The 22815-nt window shown below is 41.4% G+C and overlaps 1 pseudogene; it reads left to right on the top strand.

The window, feature by feature from the left end:
• The first annotated feature begins 634 nt into the window (after positions 1-634).
• LOC124981157 (olfactory receptor 1L4-like) lies at positions 635-20817 on the top strand (annotated as a pseudogene).
• Positions 20818-22815: the final 1998 nt, after the last annotated feature.

The raw sequence follows: 22815 nt of genomic DNA, 5'->3' as shown, positions 1-22815 counted from the left end.
TCCCCTGCTTGTGATATGGTGTTGGATGAGATTCTATCTGAGAATCATGACCAGTTGCCTGATATCAAGACAGTAAGATGAACTCCTTGAATATATCTTGCTCATCTCTGAATGCCTTCCCTGCCTGACATGGAGTAGACGAAACAGGTAAGATTGTTGAATAGATTATTGAAGAAAAATCAGTTAGATGTTGGCAGAGAGAAGAGGAGGGAAGGAGATCTTTTGAATAGAAAGAGCCCATTTTGGATGAAAACTGTCATCAAAGAGAAAGCTATTTTTCACCCATTAAGAGAAGAATCTAGGTTATAGGAAGAGACTGGATACATGGAATTAGATGGAGGCCCCCAGGACTGAGAGTGCAGGGTTCAGTGATGGTTTTCCTTGTGTATCATTGCCAACTATCCCTCTATTAAGGCAGACAGACCTGAGCAAGGGAATGATAGTGGAGGCAGCAGTGAACAGACATTTATGTGTGAACCTGTGTGGAGTCCCAATGTGTCTGGGAGAACACACTGAGGTCTCTATGTCTCTGTCATTTGTATGTGTGTAAGTCTTTATGTGCAAGTGCCATGTGTGCTATGTTTTCTGTAGTGCATGGATCATGCAAGTTTCTGTTGTCTGTGTGTTAGTGACTATGACTGTCCATGTGTGCTACATGGACAGTGCTGTTCCTGTCCTAGTGAGTGTGAGTGCATGTCTGGCATGCCAATGTGTCTGGACATATGAAGATATGCCTGTGTCATTGTGCACATGTGTGCCCTGTGTACTTCTGTATTTTGGTTCATCTGAGTGACATTGTCTGCAGAAGAGTTTAGGGCAACAACTACTGCGGGAGATATAGTACTGGTCTGATATATCCCTGCTTCATTTTTCTATTTTAAGTGAGTCCTTCCTACATATTTCAAAGCATCACTTTTAATATCTGGGCCTCAGGAAAGGACCCTGCATCAACAGCAGCAGTTCAGTACCCAAGAAATACTGTCAAGTGCCAAATATTGCAGGGGAATGTGACAAAAATCCAGTGAACCTATCTTTCCATCACTGAAAGTAGTTAGGAAGTGGAGGGTTGACGTTTATGAAGCTCCTACTATTTCCTGGGTTTTGTTTTAAATATTATACCATGAGGAGGATAAAATGATCCATTTTTAGAGAAAAAACACAGCTCAAAGATATTAAATAACTTCCCTAAATCTTCCCTTGTAATTTCCTTTGTATGTGCTATTCCTTCACTCTAAAATCATCTTCCACTCTTGCCTGTCCAGTGAACATCTTCAAGCTGACCCTGCTCAAATGCCACTTCTTCTCTGGAGCCTTCCTTGTCAAGAGGGTTAGGGCAAAGCCATGTGCAAACTCAAGGGTCAGATGGGAAAAGATAACTAGATATGTGTCCTCAGACACCTCATCCTCTAGTGGGGAAGATGAGCATAACAGGAGAAATCACTTTTGTGTCAGCAAATGAGGACTAAGTTCCAAATGAGAGTTACAAGAAATAGAGGAGAGAGGAAGATGTGGGGACTGCAGAGTCTAGAAAGGGCACAGGGCTTCCTGGAGGAAGTGGAACCAATGTTGGATATTGGGATAGGCTAGAAAAAGCATTCCATGTGGGATCAGAGGGAAGGGCTGGGGCGGGTGAGATAGCTGTATGATGCAGTGAAATGGCAGCCTGCTTGGGGTCAGGGGAAGCAGAAGCCTATGGAAACAGTTGCAGGGAAAGCTAAAGAGAATGCTAGGAGCCATGTTGGAAAGCCTTGGACACCAGGCTGAGCAGTCTGCTCTGTATCCAACAGGCAGCCTGGAGACTGGCTGGGCAGTAAGGTGAGTGGGAAGAGCATAGCTAGGAATTCCCAGAGCCCTTGCAATTCTGCCTGTCTGCCTCTCTCTTCATAGTACTGTTGTCCCAGCCCACAGGAAACATCCTGAAGCCTCTGGGCTGAGGAGGAGGATCATGCATCTGCCCAAGACTAGGGACCTCTGACCAGGAGAGATACCAGCCACAGACTCTGCAGAAGGGGCTGAGGTCTGGAATGGTGCCCTTCAGGTGAGAGAACCCAACATTTCTCTACTATCTTCTTACTTTGTGTCCTGTCTTATTCCCACCCCATCTCCATCCACTCTGCATTAAGTATTAAGGAGGAGGAAGCCACATTTTAGTGCCAACTTTCTCCCCACACACAAAAAAAATCTTTTGCTTTCACATTCTCTTTCCCCAAGCCCTGCCCTTCCCATTCGCAAATGATCTTCTACTCATTCTTCCCAACTTAATTCGAGCCTCAACTCTTCTTTGGAATCTTCCCCATATCACCCAGGAGAGGAAATCACCCTCACTTTGTTCATACAATTAGTGTAGTGTTTATTACATTGTGCACAGCTGGAGGTCAAGGACAATGGCTGCCTTACCTCTGCAGCCCCAGAGCCCAAAATGCCTTCCTCCAGCAAGCACTCAATAATCAAGCATGAATGGTAAACTTGAGCCATCTTATTGCCCCAGGGAACTCCACACAGACCAACCCCAGCTTGAACACTATGCCCAATTCCTGTTAAGAAAACATTGACAAAGCAAAGAATGAATGAGAAAGACCTGGAAATTAGGTCCCATGAGAAAGGATCTAATGCTCCAGTGATCTTCAGGTTGAAGAAAACATCTGTATACCTAGAACAGATTTCTTTGATTCCTACTTAAAAACAAACAAAAAACCTCAAAAGCACAGAGAATGTAGAGTTGGCATGTGTTGTCCCTAGAGGGCAAAATTGGTGACATATGTTGCAGAAATGTAGGTTTTAATTGAGATTAAGAAAAACAACTAAATAACTGCAGCCATCCAGGACTGGAATGAACAATTTCAAGAAACAATAGAAAAAAGCCAGTGGATTTATATATGGGGAAAAAGCAACCAAGATCTATCAGTATCCATTCTGTGCTACTCCTTGTACATACATTACCTCACTTAATCTTGACATCAGTCATGCAAAGCAGAAATCAATATCCTCATTTTATAGATGAGATGACTGGGATTAAGTGTTTACATAGTTGTTGGGATGAAAGCCCACATGGCTGTGAATTGACAGCTAATGCTCTTTCTGCTGCATCATGCAGCTGTCTAAGGAGAGGTTGGGAAGTGAAGGTGAAGGACTCTGTAAAGGAGAATAGTGCACTGAAAAAGACAAGGATGGCTTTGAGGGGTGCTGAGGTCCAGTTCTCACATGCTCCTATTCTATGATGGGCCAAGGAGTGGGGTTTGCAGGAACTAAGGAGGTGATTTCTCTGTAACAGCTAATGGGTGACAATGACAGAGAAGCAGAAAAATGAAAGCAGGATACATCTGGGGCTTGTCCTAGGAAGTTGACAGGTCAGGTATGGCAATTGGACTTTTCCCGTCATTCTCTCTTCTTCACCCTTCGTCTTTTGTTTTTCACTCATTGCTTTTCAAAAAAAGCTTCATTTAACAGGTATTTTTGTATAAATTTATATTATACAGTTCACCAGACAAGGCAGAGAGATGCAGCTTCTTGCTGCGAGGTGGTCCTTGGTGGGAGCTAACTTGGTCCATTCTCTGGGATCTCATCAAAGCCTGAACAGTGTTCCTGGCAAAGGGTTGACAGATTAGCTTAGTAGCAGAACACTTGTAGAGACTTTGGAGCAATGGGAGAAGAGTTTGTTCTTTTAAGGAAGAGACAGAATGGGAGACAAAATGAATACATTATTTCTGAAATCATTGAAGTAATGGCTAACTGAGAAATGTAAGAGTTTTTGGTACAACTGATTTTATTCACTGAGATAAGAGGAAGAATAAGCTTTGCCCAGGGTCTTGGTGTCATAATGTGGATGCTTAGCCTTCTTCAATCCATGCCTCCTTTACCAACAACCCCACACAATCTCTTCCCACTGTCAGGAATACCCTCTCCTCCTACACCAGAACACATCTATTTGGTGAACTCCAATTCATTCTTCAAGTCCTGATTCAAGTTCCACATCTTTTTTGAATTCTTCCCAAACTCCTCCAAGAAGAATAATTTATTTCCACATTGTTCATAAAATTAGAAACCTATGAAGACCCTCTTCATGTTGCTACAGATCAAACTGTTTGAGGATTGAAGCTAAGATTATTTCATCTCCCTGTCTCCCCCAGTATCCTATACAGGGGTCAACAAATCATGTCCCACAGGGAAAATCCAGTCCTCCATCTGTTTTGTAAGTAAAATTTGATTGCAACATGGACATGGTCACTCATTTACTTCTTGTGGCCACTGCTTTTGCACTATGAAGGCAGAGTGGTGTGACTGCAAGAGAAATGGTATGACCCTCCAAACTAAAATATTTACTATAGGATCCTTTACAGATAAGTTTTAATGATTTGTGAACTAGCACACAATGAGTGGTGAAAATGAATGGCAAATGCAGTGAGGTGTTTTGTGAAGAGATTTAGAGTGGTAGTTAGAAGGCCTGGGTCCTAACTCATTGACTAGTTGATGATGATGATGATGATGATGATGATGATGATGATGATAGACTAATGATGAGTAGACGGATAAAAGTTCTAAGACTTATTATGTGTCAGGCACTGTACTAACAATTTAAACTTTATTAGTCACTTTATCCTCATAACCAAGTCCAAGGATAGGAACTAGTATTTTCCTCATTAAAAAAGAAGAAACTGAGATTCAGAGAGGACGTACTACCTTAGTAGTTAAGTCAGGACTCAAAATTAGGTTTGACTTACAATGAGACTAGAGACTTAACCATTACCTTAGAACATCCCTGTGAAAAGCAGTTTCTTCATAAGATTAGGACCATTCAATGAGCAATGTGGTTTTCCACCTGTTTTAGCAAGCAAAAATCTGTATTATCAAAATATTTGTAAATACTGTATATGTGGGATGTGTTTCAAAATTTACACATGGAACCTCAACATGCAGGTAGTCCACCTGCAATTCCTCAGAACTTAGATCTGCTGCCTTCTTCACTCCTCAGCATTCCTGCCTGGCCTGGTCCTCAAAGGCTCTGGTCATCCTCACCTCGGGTCCAGAGTTCCTCCTCCTTGGCCTGATGAATGACACAGTCGCTCACCCGGTGTTGTTCCTGCTCTTCCTCAGTGTCTATCTGCTCAATGCCCTGGGCAACCTGAGCATGGTGGTACTGGTGAGGTCTGATGAGGCTCTAAGCTCCCCTATGTATTACTGCTTGGGTCACCTGAGCCTTGTGGATGCCTGCTTTACCATGGTCACGGTCCCTGACTGCTAGCCAGCCTGCCCCACCCTGGCCAGGCCATAGCCTTCTAAGCATGCTTTCCCAGATGTACTTGTTTGTGGCTCTGGGCATCACAGAGAGCTACCTCCTGGCTGCCAAGTCCTACGACCGCATGGTCTCAGTCTGCTGACCACTGCACTACACCGAGATCATGACACCCTGGCACAGTGCAGCTCTGGTGTGTAAGTCCTGGGCCGTGACCCACCTGCACTCGCTGCTCCACATGCTGCTTATCTCTGCGCTCTCCTAGGTCCGCTTCAGCCCTGTGCGCCACTTATTTTGTGATGTGATGGTGATGCTGAGCTTGATGATGTCGGTCGGACATGTCCCCACAGACTATCTTCCCCGAGGGCCTGGCGGTGGTGCTGACCCCGCTGCTTCTCGTGTCCCTCTCCTATGGGCACATCCTCTTTGCGGTGCTTAGAGTGCAGTCCACAGGAGGCCGCGCCACACCTTCTCCACCTGCAGGGCCTACCTGGTGGTCGTGTCGCTTTTCTTTGGCTCTGTCCTCTCCGTATATTTCTGGCCATCATCCGCTTACTCAGTGCAATACAACTGCCTGGCCAGCGTGGCATGTGCGGTGGTCACACAGACCTTGAACCCCTTCATCTACAGCCTTAGAAACAAAGAGGTCAAAGGCACTCTAACACTGGGGCTCAGATGCCGAGCTGCACCCCAAAAGGCAAGGGCAGGTCTGTGTTCACTAGCATTTTAGTATTAATTACAATTACTCAAACATTTTTTTTCAGTTTCTCATTTTTTTCAGTTTTGACCCTATGACATCTTATTTTTTGTTAAATAAAAAATTAGACAAAGCAAAAAGGACGTGTTGATTATCATGGTGGGTACATGTCTGTAAGTTAGGTCCAGTCAGTGTTGTCTGGGTGCTTGAATTAGAATCTACTAATAAAAAATAAAAAAAAAAAAAAGAATCTACTTTAAAAAATTGGGGGGAACAAATGAAGGTAAGGCAAGGAAGTTCTACCTGTTTGTGGAAAAGGGCAAGAACAGTGTGACTCCCAGCAAAGGGGGGACGGAGCGGAGCCTGGAGAAGCCGGAGAGGTCTGAGGAGGAGTTTTTCCACATTTTTTACTGGTGCATTAGAGCTGTGCATAATGATGGGATTTGCTGTTACATAGTCATACATGCACACGCTGTAACAGCGTGATCTGGCCACTATCACTCCCCAAGCACTTCTTCACTCCCTCCTCACCTCCCAGCCCTAGTCCCTCTCCTTTATTGATCTCACTTTGATGTTCATGAGGTTCCCACCCCATCCTCCTTTCTCTTGATTTTTTTCTAACTTCCCAGAAATGAGAGAAAACATATGGCCCTTGACCTTCTGAGTTTGTCTTATTTCTCTTAACATGATGGTCTCTAGTTACATTCATTTTCCTGCACATAACATAATTTAATTTTTCTTTATGGCTGGATAAAACTCCATTGTGTACATATACCCCATTTTCTTTACCCTTTTATCTGTCGATGGTCATCTAGGCTGGTTCCATAGTTTGGCTACAGTGAATTTTCTCTGTGAAGGGTTTTAAGGAGGTTTTGTTGCATGTGCTGTAATGACCTCTACAGCCCTGCAGACTCCTCCCCAGGAAAATTCAGTAAAGATCTAGTTATTTTTAAAGTGGTTTAAAATTTTTTAAATTTTACCCCATATATACTATGCCAACCATTTTCATTGTGAAAATTCAAAAGTAAAATTCAAAAGTTACCCACCCAAATCAAACTCTACTTCCATCCCAGTTGTCTCTTCAATCTCTCTCTCCCTCTCTCTTATTTTGAAACATAAATAACGTCATCCACTATATACTATTGTGTAATTTCCTTTTTTGATGCATAAATTAAGATGTCTAGGAGATCCTGTTGCTACAAATAGAATGCATTTCATTTTAATTTCAGGTACAGACTCCTAGATCCTATAGATCTTCTATGACTTATTTAATCATTCTTTATTATTCTTTATTATTAAGTATTTTAATAAAATATTTTAAATGTTTTCCCAATTTTTCAGTATTATAAGGGTGTAATGGCTATTCTTGCAAAAGCATAAATAAAAGTCAGCAGTTAGTGAGGAACTGATTGTGACAAGCACAGTCCTAAGTGTTTTGTGCATATATTTCTGTCCACAGAAGTTTCCAAGAGGAAGACACACTTTTTTCCACATAGTACAAGAGTGAAAACAGACTGACAGAAACCAAATAACTGTCCCAAATTTGTAAGCCTGAGTTATTCATCTCCTTCAATGATTTCTAGTCTATTTGATCTTTTACATCACATTGAGAAACTTTTAATAATATATAAATTCTTGAAGTATAATTATGGCCACATTTTTTTTCTTTTAATTTCATTTTATTCCTTTTAATTGTTCCTATTTCTTTTTTTCCTTTTTAAAAGTTTTGATCAACATGCATTAACTTTACATATTCATGGGGTTTAGTGTGATGTTTCAATGTATGCATACAGTATGCACCAACCAAGTCCACCCACTTCCCTCTCTTAATTTTTAAATTCCCTCATTTGGTCTTCACTTGATTCCTTTTTTATTCTTAGTGTTCTTTGTTAATGCCTTTTCTCTGATTTGTCTTGTTTTACCTGGTAGGTTCATCTTTCCAAACAGAATATTTAGCTTAACTAATGCTAATTCTATTTTTTTTTGGTTTTCAGCACCATTGATTTTTTGGATTTTCACACTTAGTAATCCCTTCCTCTTATTTTCTTCATGTTGTGGTACTTCTTCTAGATTCTTGAGGTTTATGTATCATCTTGATTTTAGAAGAGGGGTGTCTCTACTGATGCCCACTGCTTTTGGAACCTGACATTTGTTAGCATCAACAATCCAGGGCAGTTCTTCTGGGGATGGAGCTGAAAGCCATCTTGGGTCTCACTGGTCCTGCTGATTCTACTGGACTAGTAGTTTTATTTTCTACACAACTACTTGTCTTGGAATGCCTCTAAGGTGTAGATAACATAAATCCTAAACCAACATGAGGTTATCTATCCAGATTTTCAGGAGAAAGTATTTTCTTCCCCTTCATTCCAAAGAGGGAAGCTTCCTTCTCAACTCTTGCTGCTAGGTAGGCAGTGTTAGGAGAACATTCTCATTGAAGTTGCAGTCTTGGAAATTCAGACTCCATAGATGCTTCCAATCTTATATATCTTATTAGTTCATGTTCTCTGCCCTGTAAAACTCAGGCTATCAGAGTCTTCCAAGTGGCAGACATGCCCAAGGTTGCAGTTTTGGCTTCTGAGCCCACCCATCCTTCAACCAGTTTCCTCCTTCCTGGATCCTGGAGATGTCCTGTCCTGGTGGTCAGCCCAGAGATGCAGTTTCATATGTTTAGTTGCTAGAAGCACAGGAATTTTCAGGATTGCTACTTTCACAGTTTTGCTAGAATCTGATATACTTGCTGGAGCTTCTGAAGCAGAGTCTCCATGACTGCCTTGGTGTACTACAGGTTGCTTTGAATGTTTGTAGCAACTTCATCATTGACAAAGTCAAGTCTCACTCTGTAAAAACTGTCAGCTTGCTGGGTGCTTGTAATTGCAGCAACTCAGGAGGTTGAATTGGATGTATGCAAGTTCTAGGCCAACCTCAGCACTTAGAGAGACTGTCTCAAAATATAATAAAAATGGCAGGAAGTGTAGCTCAGTGGTAGAGTCCCCTGGTCTCAATCCCCAGTACCAAAAATAAATAAATATTTGAAAGATAAATCATGTGCCAATGAGACACATGACTGTGGAAGAACAATCATGTGATAGAACCACTGTCATTCCCATTTTATTAATAAGCAAGTGGAGGCCTAGAGAAATGAGGATTATTGCACAAGGATACAGAGCTAAGAAGTGGTGCCATGGGGCTCAGAGCCCTCCTCTCTGCCCTCATTCCCAACACCCAGTGGGGGGATGGTCACTGCCATGCTGTTAGGATATGCGTCAGTGTGCTGAGCACCAGCCCTGCAGAGTGTCCATAAGTGAACAGTGGGAAGGATGGACTCTGGAACTCACTGGGTTCCTTGTGGCCACTGGCTTGCATCCCCCTTTTGCCTGGGAGTCTGAGGAGTCCTCCACCTTTCAGACCTGAGTTGGTCAAGGTCGAGTCACATGGGTGGGCTTCAGGGGCAGGTCCTGTGCACTCACAGGAGAAAACCTGCAGCAGGCCTTGGCAAAGCTGCACAGGCCTCAGCAAGAAACTACTAATGAACAGAGTCTGGGATGAAGCCCAAGTTAGAATGGCAGTGCAACTCGGTTCTGTCACCATGTGTGGACACTGCACAGCGGCTGACTGGAGAAGTATTTAGGCCTCTGAGAGCTTAGCAAATAGGAAATCACTAACAGGACTACTACTTGTCCAAAGGTGGACATCATTATGGGCCACCAACCTCGGAGAGGGCCAAGCTTACCCCACATGCAGGTTTCAGCCAATATAATGGTAAGATGCAGTGTCTTTCTGGCAGAATAAGGGTGACTGTGGCACATGTCTTTATGACACCCTCTCTGAGGAGTCTTTTCCAAGGCTGCTGCCAATTTTCACACCTGATGCAGCTGCCAAGCAAGGCTGTCAGGGTCTCTGAGCTGGGTTCCCCATCCGCAGCCCTATTGCCTCCTCCCAGCAAGGCTTCCTTTAATGACTAAAATTAAGTTTTATCCACCTTCCATAAGAAACCATATATGGAGCTGGCTTCTGCAGATGCTCCTCTCAGGACACAGGGAAATCTCTTGAGGCTTCCCACACTTCCCTTTGCCTTGCCTCCACCCACCATTGCTCCCCTGTCTCTGCTGGGACTCTCAGACTCCCTCTCCTGGCCCGAGCTTATGGCCACAGGCCCTCCTGGGTATCCTGCATTTGAGCTGGGGAGCCTACAGTCACTGCTCTGAGGGCCAGAAGGCACTGGTTGGGCAATGTGTAGACTCTGGTGATGTGGCAAAAGCAGGGGGATTACTTGTGAAAGCTGCCCACTTCTTATCTACCAAGGACCTCTTCACAGTTTCCAAAGATATCCAAGGTGTTGTAGAAAGCTTTTGGGGATGGCTATTACTCACAGACCACTGGCTGGCACTTTCACTGGGCCAACTCCATAAATAGCTGTAAACACTAACTTCCTCCTGCTTCAATTGTCAGAACCTGTGCCACATAATACCACCTCTTCTGGTGTGTCAGCTGACAGCATGGTCACTGTAGTGTTCATCAGTATGGCTCTTGGAGGTTACTTTTTTGTCCACCAGCAAGAGGGGTTCCCTAAAGTACAGGGCTATTGATAACTGCCCTGATGCATCCACTTTAAAGATAATGCTTCTGGAAGATGTACATATTTGGAGGGAAAAATTTTGCCTTGAATCTCAAAAGAGGTGTTGGACTTGGAATTTTGGGCAATGCTGGAACTGTTTAGACTATGAGAATTCTTGGAAATGGACTGAATATGTTTTGTATTGTGATTTTAGCATGAGCTTTTGAAGACCAGGGCAGAATGCTGTGGTTTAGATATGAGATGTCCCCCAAAAGCATTAGTATAAGACAATGCAAGCATTTTCAGAGATTAAGTGATCAGATGGTGAGAGTTGTGATACAATCAGTGAATCAGTCCACTTATATGGATTAACTGGGCAGTAACTGGAGGCAGGTAGGATTTCCTGGATGAGGTAGGTCACTGGGGGAATGGATTTGAGGTTTATACTTTTTCTCTGTTGAAAGGAGCTCCCTCTGCTTCTGATTGCTATGTTAGAGCTGCTTTCCTCTGCCTTACCCTTCCACCATGATGTTCTGCCTCACTGTGGGCCAAGAACAATGAAGTCAACTGGTTAGAGAACTAACCTCTGCAAACATGAATCAAAATAAACTTTTATTCCTATAAGGTGTCCCTTTCAGATCTTTTAGTGACATTGATGAAAATCTAACTAAAACTTAAGGTATTATCATTATTTTGCAAATGAAATAATGGTAGTGTTTGTGGGCATTTTGGGGGCTGGTAGCAGGGGCATGTGACCACTGAGTCACATCCCTAGCCCTATTTTGTATTTTATTTAGAGACAGGGTCTTACTGAGTTGCTTAGTGCCTTGCTTTTTTTTTTGCTGAGACTGGCTTTGAACTTGGAATTCTCCTGCCTCAGCCTTCTGAGGACCTGGCATTACAGGCATGCACCACTGCACCTGGAGCGTTTGTTCATTTTAAAAAGTTATTATCCTTTAGGATACAAATGGATAATGAATAAGTCTAATTGAAACAAGATTGGCCATGTACTGATAATTGTTTAATCTGAGTAATGATTATGTGGGAGCTCAGTGTTTTACTTGCCCTACTTTTGCATATTTAAAATTTTGTCATGAAAATTTAAAATTTTATGACAAATTTTGCTTTTTATTTAATGGAAAGTGATTTATTTTTAACATTAAAAGGAAACATTTGCTTTAGTGTTTCTTTGATACTTATAATAAATGCCCATTTTACTTTGATACAAGACTTATCTACTTTGCTTTACTGGAGTTGATATATTAATTTTTTAAAAATTTATTTTTATTAAAAAAATGGGATACATGTTGTTTCTGTTTGTACATGGAGTAACAGCATACCATTTGCATAATCATATATTTACATAGAGTAATGACGTTTGATTCATTCCGTTATTATTTTCCTTCCCCCCACCCTCCCACCTCTCTTTTCCCTTTATACATTCCCTCCTTCCTCCATTCTTGCCCCCCTCCCACCCCCCATTACATGTCATCATCCACTTATCAGTGAGATCATTCATCTTTTGGATTTTTGAGATTGGCTTATCTCACTTAACATGATATTTCCAATTTCATCCATTTGCCTGCAAATGCCATAATTTTATTATTCTTTATAGCTGAGTAATATTCCATTGTATATATTTACCACAGTTTCTTTATTCATTCATCAATTGAAGGACTTCTAGGTTGGTTCCATAGTCTGGCTATTGTGAATTGAGCAGTTATGAACATTGATGTGGCTGTATCTCTATAGTATGCTGATTGTAAGTCCTTTTGGGTATAGGCCAAGGAGTGGGATAGCTGGGTCAAATGGTAGGTCCATTCCAAGTTTTCTGAGGAATCTTCACACTGCTTTCCAGAGTGATTTCACTAATTTGTAGTCCCACCAGCAACGTATGAGTGTACCTTTTTCCCCACATCCTCTCCAACACCTATTGTTACTTGTATTCTTGATAATCGCCATTCTAATTGGGGTGAGATGGAATCTTAGGGTACTTTTGATTTGCATTGCTCTTATTACTAAAGATGGTGAACATTTTTTCATATCTTTGTTGATTGCTTGTAGATCTTCTTCTGTGAAGTGTCTGTTCATATCCTTAGCCCATTTGTTGATTGGGTTATTTGTATTCTTGGTGTAGAGTTTTTTGAGTTCTTTATATATTCTGGAAATTAGTGTTCTATCTGAAGTATGAGTGGCAAAGATATTCTCCCATTCTGTAACATTACTGAGAGTTTCCTTTGCTGAGAGAAAGCTATTTAGTTTGAATCTATCCCAGTTATTGATTCTTGCTTTTATTTTTTGTGCTATGGGAGTCCTGTTAAGGAAGTCTGATCCTAAGCCAACAAGGTGAAGATTTGGACCTACTTTTTCTTCTATAAGATGAAGCGTCTCTGGTCTGATTTCAAGGTCCTTGATCCATTGTGAGTTGAGTTTCGTGCACAGTGAGAGATAGGGGTTTAGTTTCATTCTGTTGCATGTGGATTTCCAGTTTTCCCAGCACCATTTGTTGAAAGGCTATCTTTTCTCCATTGCATATTTTTGGCACCTTTGTCTATTATGAGAAAATTGTATTTATTTGGGTTTGTGTCCATGTCCTCTATTCTGTACCATTGATCTACCTGTCTATTTTGGCGCCAATACTATGCCATTTTTTTTACTATTGCTTTGTAGTATAGTTGAAGTTCTGATATTGCAATACCCCCTGTTTCATTCTTCCTGCTAAGGATTGCTTTAGCTATTCTGGGTTTCTTATTCTTCCAGATGAATTTCATGATTGCTTGCTCTATTTCTGTAAGGTACATCATTGGGATTTTAATTGGAATTTCATTGAATCTGTATAGCACTTTTGGTAGTATGGCCATTTTGACAATATTAATTCTGCCTATCCAAGAACATGGGAGATCTTTCCATCTTCTAAAGTCATCCTCAATTTCTTTCTTCAATGTTTTGTGGTTTTCATTGTAGAGATCTTTTACCTCTTTGGTTAGATTGATTCCCAAGTTTTTTTTTTTTTTTTGAGGCTATTGCAAATGGAGTTGCTTTCCTCATTTCCCTTTCAGCTGTTTCGTCGCTTGCATATAAAAATACTTTAGATTTACGGGTGTTGATTTTATAGCCTGCTATTTTGCTGAATTCATTGATGAGGTCTAGAAGTTTTCTGGAGGAGGTTTTTGGATCCTCTAAATAAAGAATCATGTCATCCGCAAATAGTGACAGCTTAAGTTTCTGTTTTCCTATTCGTATCCCTTTAATTTCTTTAGTCTGCCTAATTGCTCTGGCTAGAGTTTTGAGGACAATGTTGAACAGAAGTGGTGAAAGAAGACATCCCAATCTTGTTCCCGTTTTTTAAGGGAGTGGTTTCAGTTTTTCTCCATTAAGAATGATGTTGGCCATGGACTTAGCATAAATAGCCTTTACAATGTTCAGTTATGTTCCTACTATCCCTATTTTTTCTAGTGTTTGGAGCATGAAGGGGTGTTGTATTTTGTCAAATGCTTTTTCTGCATCAATAGAAATAAACATATGATTCTTATTCTTAAGTCTATTGACATGATGGATTATGTTTATTGATTTACGAATGTTGAAACATCCTTGCATTCCAGGAATGAACCCCACTTGATCGTGGTGCACAATTTTCTTAATATGTTTTTGGATACGGTTTGCCAATATTTTGTTAAGGATATTTGCATCTATATTCATCAAGGATATTGGTTTAAATTTTTCTTTCATTGATGTGTCTTTTCCTGGTTTGGCTATGAGGGTGATATTAGCTTCATATAATGAGTTTGGTAGGGTACCCTCCTTTTCTATTTTATGGAATACTTTGAGAAGTATTGGAATGAGTTCTTCTTTGAAGGTCTTGTAGAACTCGGCTGAGAATCCATCTGGTCCTGTGCTTTTCTTGGATGGTAGAGTTTTAATGGTTTCTTCTATTTCATTGCTTGATATTGATCTGTTTAAATCGTGTATGTCCTCCTGGTTCAGGTTGGGAGGAGCATGTCTCTAGAAATTTGTCAATGGCTTCGGTACTTTCTATTTTGTTGGAATACAAATTTTCAAAGTAGCTTCACATTATGTTCTGTATCTCAGTCGTGACTGTTGTGATATTTCCTTTTGCATCATGTATTTTAGTAATTTGAGTCTTCTCTCTCCTTCTCTTTGTTAGTGTGGCTAAGGGTTTGACTATTTTGTTTACTTTTTCAAAGAACCAACTTTTTGTTTTGTCAATTTTTTGAATAGTTTCTTTTGTTTCAATTTCATTGATTTCAGCTCTGATTTTAATTATTTCCTGTCTTTTACTATATTGCTGTTTTTCTGTTATTCTTTTTCTAGGGCTTTGAGCTGTAATGTTAGGTCATTTCGTTGTTGACTTTTCATTCTTTTCTGGAATGCGCTCCATGCAATGAATTTTCCTCTTAGTACTGCTTTCATAGTGTCCCAGAGATTTTGATATGTTGTATCATCATTCTCATTGACCTCTAAGAATCTTTTAATCTCTTCCTGATGTTTTCTGTTTTCCATGTTTCATTCAATAGTATATTATTTAGTCTCCAAGTGTTGGAATAATTTCTGTTTTTTATTTTGTCATTGATTTCTACTCTCAGTCCATTATGATCTGATAGAACACAAGGCAGTATCTCTAATTTTTTTTGCATTTCCTAAGGGCTGCTTTGTGGCATGACATATGCTCTATTTTCAAGAAGGTTCCATGTGCTGCTGAGAAGAAAGTGTATCTGCTCATTGATGGATGGAATATTCTATATATGTCTGTTAAGTCTAGGTTATTGATTGTGTTATTGAGTTCTATGGTTTCTTTGGTTGGATTTTGTTTGGAAGATCTATCTAGTGGTGACAGCGGTGTGTTATAGTCACCCAGAATTATTGTGTTGTGGTCTATGTGATTCTTGAAATTGAGAAGGATTTTTTTGATGTACAGGGATGCACCATCGTTTGGGGCATAAATATTTACTATTGTTATGTCTTCCTGTTTTATGGTTCCCTTAAGTAGTATAAAATTCCTTCTTTATCCCTTCTGAATAACTTTGGCTTGAAGTCCACTTTATCTGATATAAGGATGGAAACCCCCGCTTTTTTACTGAGTCCATGTGTGTGGTAGGTTTTTATCCATCCTTTCACCTTTATTCTGTGGATGTCTTTTTCTAAGAGATGAGTCTCTTGCAGGCAGCATATTGTTGGGTCTTTCTTTTTAATCCATTCTGCCAGTCTATGTCTTTTGATTGATGAGTTTAGGCCATTAACGTTCAGGATTATTATTGAGAAATGATTTGTATTCCCAGTCATTTGACTTATTTTTGGTTTTTAAGTTGGCTTGGTTTCTCCTTTGAGTGGTTGTTCTCTAAGGCAGTGCCTCCCTTTTCTGACCTCCATTGTTATTTTTTATTTTCTACTCATGGAATATTTTGTGGAGAAAATTCTGTAGTGCAGGCTTTCTATTTGTAAATTCTTTTAACTTTTGTTTATCACGGAAGGATTTTATTTCATCTTCAAATCTGAAGTTTAGTTTTGCTGGGTATAGGAATCTTGGTTGGCAACCATATTCTTGCAGAGTTTGAAATATGTTGGTCCAGGCCCTTCTAGCTTTTAGAGTCTGGGTTGAGAAGTTGGCTGCTATCCATATTGGTCTCCCTCTGTATGTAATCTGATGCTTTTCTCTCACAGCCTTCAAAATCCTATCTTTATTTTGAATGTTAGGCATTTTCATTATAATGTGCCTTGGTGTGGATCTGTTGTGATTCTGTGCATTTCATATTCTGTAAGTTTCTTGTATTTGATTTTCCATTTCTTTCTTCAGGTTTGGGAAATTTTGTGCTATGATTTCATTGAATAGGTTGTTCATTCCTTTGGTTTGTTTCTCTTTGCCTTCCTCAATCCCAATAATTCTTAAATTTGGTCTTTTCATGATGTCCCATAGTTCTTGGAGATTCTGTTCATGATTTCTTACCATCTTCTCTGTTTGGGTAACTTTATTTTCAAGATTAAATATTTTGTCTTCATTGTCTGAGGTTCTGTCTTCCAAGTGGTCTAGTCTGTTGGTGATTCTTTCCATTGAGTTTTTTATTTGTTTTTTTCTCTCCTTCATTTCAAGTATTTCAATTTTTTTTTTGAGAATCTCTATCTCTTTGTTGAAATGATCTTTTGCTTCCTGCAGTTGCTCTTTCTGCTTATTGGTATTATCATTCATTGCCTGCATTTGCTCTCTTATCTCATCCTTTGCTTCCTGAATCATCTTAATCATGTATAATCTGATGTCCTTTTCTGACATTTCTTCTAACATACTGTCATTGGATTCTATTAATATAGAATCTATATTTGTTGGGATCATTTTCTTCCCTTGTTTTTTCATGTTATTCATGTATCTTCCCCTCTAACAGTGTAGATCTGGGTTATTGCAGATTTCCCCCTATAGGCTTATAGTGGCCCTATCAGTTTCCAAAACCCTTTCTTTAAGGGAAGATCAATATTAGCAGTGCCCAAATCAGACACTATGCAATCCTAGACCAAATAGCCCCTATGAGGACAATAACAAAATTGTCATAGTTAACAAAATGAGTTTGAATATTGTCTTCAGTAAAACAAACAGGTTTGCAATAAGGTCTGCAGTTTCAAATGGAGGACAAAGAGGATGCAGAGGGATGTAGAATGTAGCTGTTAATGGGATAAGCAAAGAATATACAGAAGTTCTAGAAAATAGAAAGTGTGAGAGTGTAATCAAAAGAAATTGGATGTTAGCATGCAAAAAAGGGAGAAAGAGACTGTGAGAGAACAGGTAAACAAAAGGAAAAGAGAGCAAGAAAAGTAAAGAAAGAAAAACAAATTTTTTAAAATGGAGAAAAAAGAAAATCTACTGTATAACAGTCATATGCTAATGAAACCTCCCAGTGTTCAGTAGCCTGATGCATGAGAGGTACCTGACAATGAGCTTCAAGCCTCCAGCAAGTGTTGCAGGATGGGATTTGCCCCACCCAAAGTTCGGAGCTCTAGCTTCCAGGATTATCCAAGATGGCCACTCTGGCTTCGAAATATGTTGGCAAATGAAGAGCTACAGCTCAGGGGTGGATGTGGTCAGCTAGAGGTCCTAGAGACGGGATGCAGTTGGTCCGGCAAGGTTCCTGGAGGTCCAGTGTATTTGGTGTGGTTGTGGGATCCTGGAGGCCGGGTGTAATCAGTCGGTCTGGGTTCCTGGTGATAGGGCACAGTCAGTTGGTCTGGGGTTCCTGGCAGCAGGGAGAAATCAGTCGATGTGAGGGCCCCAGAGGCAGGGAGTGATCAGTCGGACTGAAGGATCCTAGAGATGGGGCTCAGTCATTCCGGCCAGGGGTCCTCTGGGGTCTGGCTGTTGTCTCAAAATGGTGACAGCCTCGTGTCATCAAACCTGCAGGTACTGTAACAGTGAACTTCCAGGAAGCAGCAGGCAGCTGGTGCTCCACTGGCAGTTGGCGATCAGTTTGCTGACCATTGCCAGGCAATCAGGAGGTGAACCTTGAGCGTTGGGTGATGGATAGGAGTAAGGCAGGCGATGGACAGGGGAGAGGCAGGCAAATGGTGGATGATAGATGCCTGACAGTGAGCAATCTGTTCTCAAAAAAGGCGTTGATATGCTGGTAGACTGCAGGTCATCACAGCAGACAAATGGGTAAACACCAGGGGATTGATAAGCAGGAAAAACTGCCTCACCAAGAAACAGATATCCTCTGCTTGAAACTGGCATTATGGAGCGACAAGGAACGCAGCCTCCCTCTAGTCCGCCATCTTTGATCTCTCACAACTTTTGCTTTTATTTGTGCATTTTTTAAAGATTGGTCTTTTCTAACCCAAATAATTTGCAACTTATTCCTTTTCCATTTTCTTTTTAAAAGAGGTAATACCAGTAGGAAATTCAAGTCTATAGCTACCACAATGCTTTTTGGGGGGATGGGGGATGGAACCCAGGGGCTTGCAAAAGCTTGGCAAGCCTCTGCCAGGGACTGCAGTTTTTATTTTGAGACAGGGTCTCACAAAGTGGCCTAGACTGGCCTCAAATTTGTGATTCTCATTCTTCAACCTTCTGAGTAGCTTGGATCACAGGTGTGTGCTACCATGCCTGGCACACAACGCTTCCCCAACTTTTGAATGCATATACTATCTCTTAGGACTATTATGCATAAGCAGAAACGTTGTACCACCTACAAATTATGATGACCTTATAGACACACACCTGGGGAAACTTCCTGTACAAAGACAGAATCCCTGGGGAGGTCAGATATGAATGAGCATAAGACATTTTTATGTGTCCCCAACAGAGAGGGAAGATGGCTCATTCTAATTTATAGTAAGTAAGGATTTTGCTCATCCCAGTGGATTGGGTGATCTATAAATACTCAGCACACTAGCAGCTGGTAGCAAGAAGGCAGTACAGCCTAAGTGAACCATAGCTATTTGAACCATAGCTTCAAATCTCAGTTCAACCAATGACTAGATGTGATCTTGTTATATGTCAGAGTTTACACATACATTTCACCAATATAATGGGGCACTGTTGAGTTTTGAGAAGGGCATGTGAAGTGTGAGGAAAGTGTTTCCTGAGTAGGTCTTGCTGTTAAGTCCTTGCATATCTTCAAGGGAACCTAGAACCATGCCTGACCTTTGGCCAACCCCTGGGAAAGTGGCCCTCAGAATGGTCTTATGTTAATGGTTGATAATTATGTTTTGTTACCTGGGACAATGACCCATGTCATTTCAGCCTGTCAGGAGTGCTTTGCACATACATCAGCATACTTGATGTGCATCTGATTTCCTGACTGGGATCCTAAGTCTCAGCAGCTGTGTCTGTCATGTAGCATGACATTTATATGTGACTGGCTCTCAGTAAAAGCCTCAGACACTAAAATTTGAACAGTTTTCTCTGTGCAGAGACATTTGCACATGTCCAAATGGTTTACTGCTAAAGATAAAGCAAGTCCTGTATGGCCCTAGATAGGGAAATGGTCAAAAACCTGTGCCCCACTTCTCTGGATTCCTCCTGATACATATCTTTTCATGATGCTCTTGGTTTATATACTTCCATTCTAATAACACATATTCATAAGTATAAAAATATATATCTTTTAGATGATGCAGGAAACACCTAATGAGATGCAGAATAATGACTTGAACCTTGCCACAGTGATGTGACTACAGGTCACCTAGTCACTCTGGAAGATTCAGGGGGAAGTCAGAATTTGCCAACAGCAAAAACAACTGTGAGCTAGATCTGGCATTAAGGTAAACAGCAGGGTGTCAATTATGTCATCCACAGCAGCAATAATTGCAACTTGAATAGTGGGGTCAGAAGTTTTATAGATGAACTAGATCTAAAAGGTGGTCAGAATATATTTCATTAAGAAAAAAAAATTTAATAGGAAGATAGAAGAGAATTTACAATGTTTACAATGTGAACAGAGAGAATACAAAAGAGATGTAGAAGGTTATGATTATAAGAGATGAGGAGGAAAAATAAGTTAAAGGGATAAAGAACAAGAGAATTTCCTGTTAGTGGGAGAAGAAAGGAGAGAAAGAAAAAAAAACAAAATAAAAAAAAATTCTTAAACCCTCAAAAGACAAGGCAAGAAAAAATAATGACATTTAAAAATGCTAAAAGTGAAAAACAGAAAGAAATATGAGTATGTATATATGTCCACAAACCAAGCAGCACAGCAAGAACACTCACACACACACACACACACACACACACACACACACACACAGGAAAAAACATTTTTAGTGAACAATGAAGAAATGGTCTCCACTGAGGTGGTCAAAATAATAATTAACAAGAATGGATGGTTTCACCCCAAGCGCCTGGTAGCTGCCAATCTCTGCTGGGAGTCTGGGTCTCAGGAGCCTCCCAGGAATTCTGCTTACATGGTTCGGGGTTTGAGGGTGTGGTGGTGGTGATGGTGGGAACAGTCCACATACTCTGCTACCCTGAAACACAGCCTTCCTGGGATGAGTCCCTGGGTGCACTAGCAACCACCTCTTCAAATTTCCAACCCACTTGTACTGGTCACATGAGCCATCAGACACAAAGGGAAAGCAAAATGAGCTCCCTTCTGTACCCCTTATTTGAAACCCCCTAGGTACAATCTCCTCTGTGCCTGTTTCACTAATGTTCTGCTAGGTAAACCCTAAGTCACACATTGGGCACTTGCCAGAACAGTGTTTGCTATGATCTCCCAGCTCCACAGCAGCAAGCTGGAGTATGGCCTCCTTGAGATGGCTTCCACCTCAGCTGTCCATGACCAGTTGAGAAACAGTGCACTTTTCCAACACCAGATGGCTGTGCAGGTTCTGGATTAGCTAAATTTGGGCTGTCTTTCTTAGCTCCCGAATTTTCTATGCCAAATTTGTCCATTGTGTTTCTGTCTCTGTTCTCTCTCTCCACTGGGTGAACCAGCATGGCTGCTGCAACTGGCTTGGTTCCAACATATTCTTTCTTCTTTGTTCAGTGCACCATAATTTCTGAGTCTCTAAGACACTCCAACTGTCCAATGGTGAATTTTAGTGAAATCCCTCTTTCATCCACCTTTCTGAGGAATGGTACACCAACTGCATGAGCTCTGAGCCACAGAGCAACTGGAAATGTAGTCTTCCTCTTTCTCCCATCTTGGATGTCTCCACACTGGGTATTTGCATGGAGACTGTCTTCCCTAGGTGAAAAATTGCTTTCTATTTAGTTCCTGAATTAATAGGTAGACAGCTCATTCTGTGAGCACTTTGCAGGCACTGACTGATCATCCCAGGCCCTTGAGAGACAGGCAGGTCATTTATCTCCTTTGTTCAGAAAGGAGACTAGGGAACTTCCCAGGTTACAGTAGGAAGACCCAGCTCAACTAGGGACCCCACACTGTAGAGAAAATTCTCCATCTCTGTCCTCAACCAGATCTGAATGGTGCTTCTAAACAAGGAGGGAATAAAAGAAAGCTAATGTAGATGATGAATTCATCATAAGGGTGCTGAGAGAATGAGCAGGGTATATGAGCTGGGGGTTGAGAAGACAGTCATTCAGTAGAGTTCTTGCTGAACATCTGTGTGCTGAACACATGTGCTAGCAGGTGTGTCTGTGAGGTACCCAGAGTACCAGAATTCATGCGGAGAAGACAAAGATGAAACAAAATATTCAGAAGAGCAGTTGACTCATCAAAATAGTTGGCCAATGCATCTCTGAGAAGGTGTCCTTGAACTAGGAGAGTCGGAAAGGAGGGACCACCCTGTTTAACTTCCAGCAGGCATTCTGAGTCATTTCTTGCTTCAGCAAGCCATGAAGTTTAGCTGTAATGTGGAGACATCCTGATTCCCTAAGTGGAGGGCAATGGACTTGAGTGAACACCCCCAGACCCTGAGAGCCACATTGGGGACAGCAGACAAAAGGATCTCTCAGGATTCTGGAACCTGCAGTAGAAAACCTCCTAGGAAATCCCACAGGATAATTGTGTCAGCAGCCTCTGCCTACAGGCTCCAGCTAGCACCTGCCTTTCTAATGCTGGCTTAGGGCACAGTTTTCCAGTGCACAATACCTGAGATGAAAGTCAGTGATAGTATTCAGTCCAGGCAGAGTGACTCTGAGATGGTTGAACTGATTTGCCATGGGTAATAAGGTCCTGTCCAACTGCACAGACCTGAGCAACAGTGTTCCCAGTACCCTCCTTAGAGAGTTCAGAAGACCAGGCAGGCATGGGAAATCAGAAAGAGGGTGTTTTAGAAAATTGATCCTGGTACCAGGCTCTTCTACAGAAAGTCCTCTAGCAAGGCTCTTTGAGTGGGCCAGTGTCTTCCACACACATGTTGGATTCCCAAAACCATGCTGGACTTTGTTTCAATCAATACTGCAAGAAGAGGCCTGGGAGTGGCTGCCATTCTCTGGGACGGTTTCTGTGCATGTGCCCCAGAAGATGTCCTTGTCAGAGATGATGTCCTGGGCTCTTTTTCCATTGTTGAAAGACTTAGGCCCCCACACCCAGCTCCTGACACTATTCTGGATGTCCTGCCTCCACTGGAATTCAGTTTCCCTGTGCCAAGACCACATAGAGGAGCCTGCAGTCCAAGCTTCAGCTCCAAACTTTACTGTCCAACAGTAAGCTCATTTCCATTCTCCAGGTATCATGCCCCACAACAACAAAGACACAAGCACAGCAATGGACCAGGCTCCAGGCTCCCTCACCCCTCCTCCTCACCTGAAAATGCCAGCTCATTCTGCTGCCCTTCCTGACCTACCCACCTAATCTCATGACTGACTTCAGTGACAGTCTTCCTTGTCCCAATATCCTGAGTATCTGTGGTTATTAGCCAGTACAGGAG

This window comes from Sciurus carolinensis, chromosome 3 (genome assembly GCF_902686445.1).
Source record: "Sciurus carolinensis chromosome 3, mSciCar1.2, whole genome shotgun sequence".
Classification (NCBI taxonomy): Eukaryota; Metazoa; Chordata; class Mammalia; order Rodentia; family Sciuridae; genus Sciurus; species Sciurus carolinensis.
This window is presented reverse-complemented; position numbering and strand designations above follow the sequence as displayed.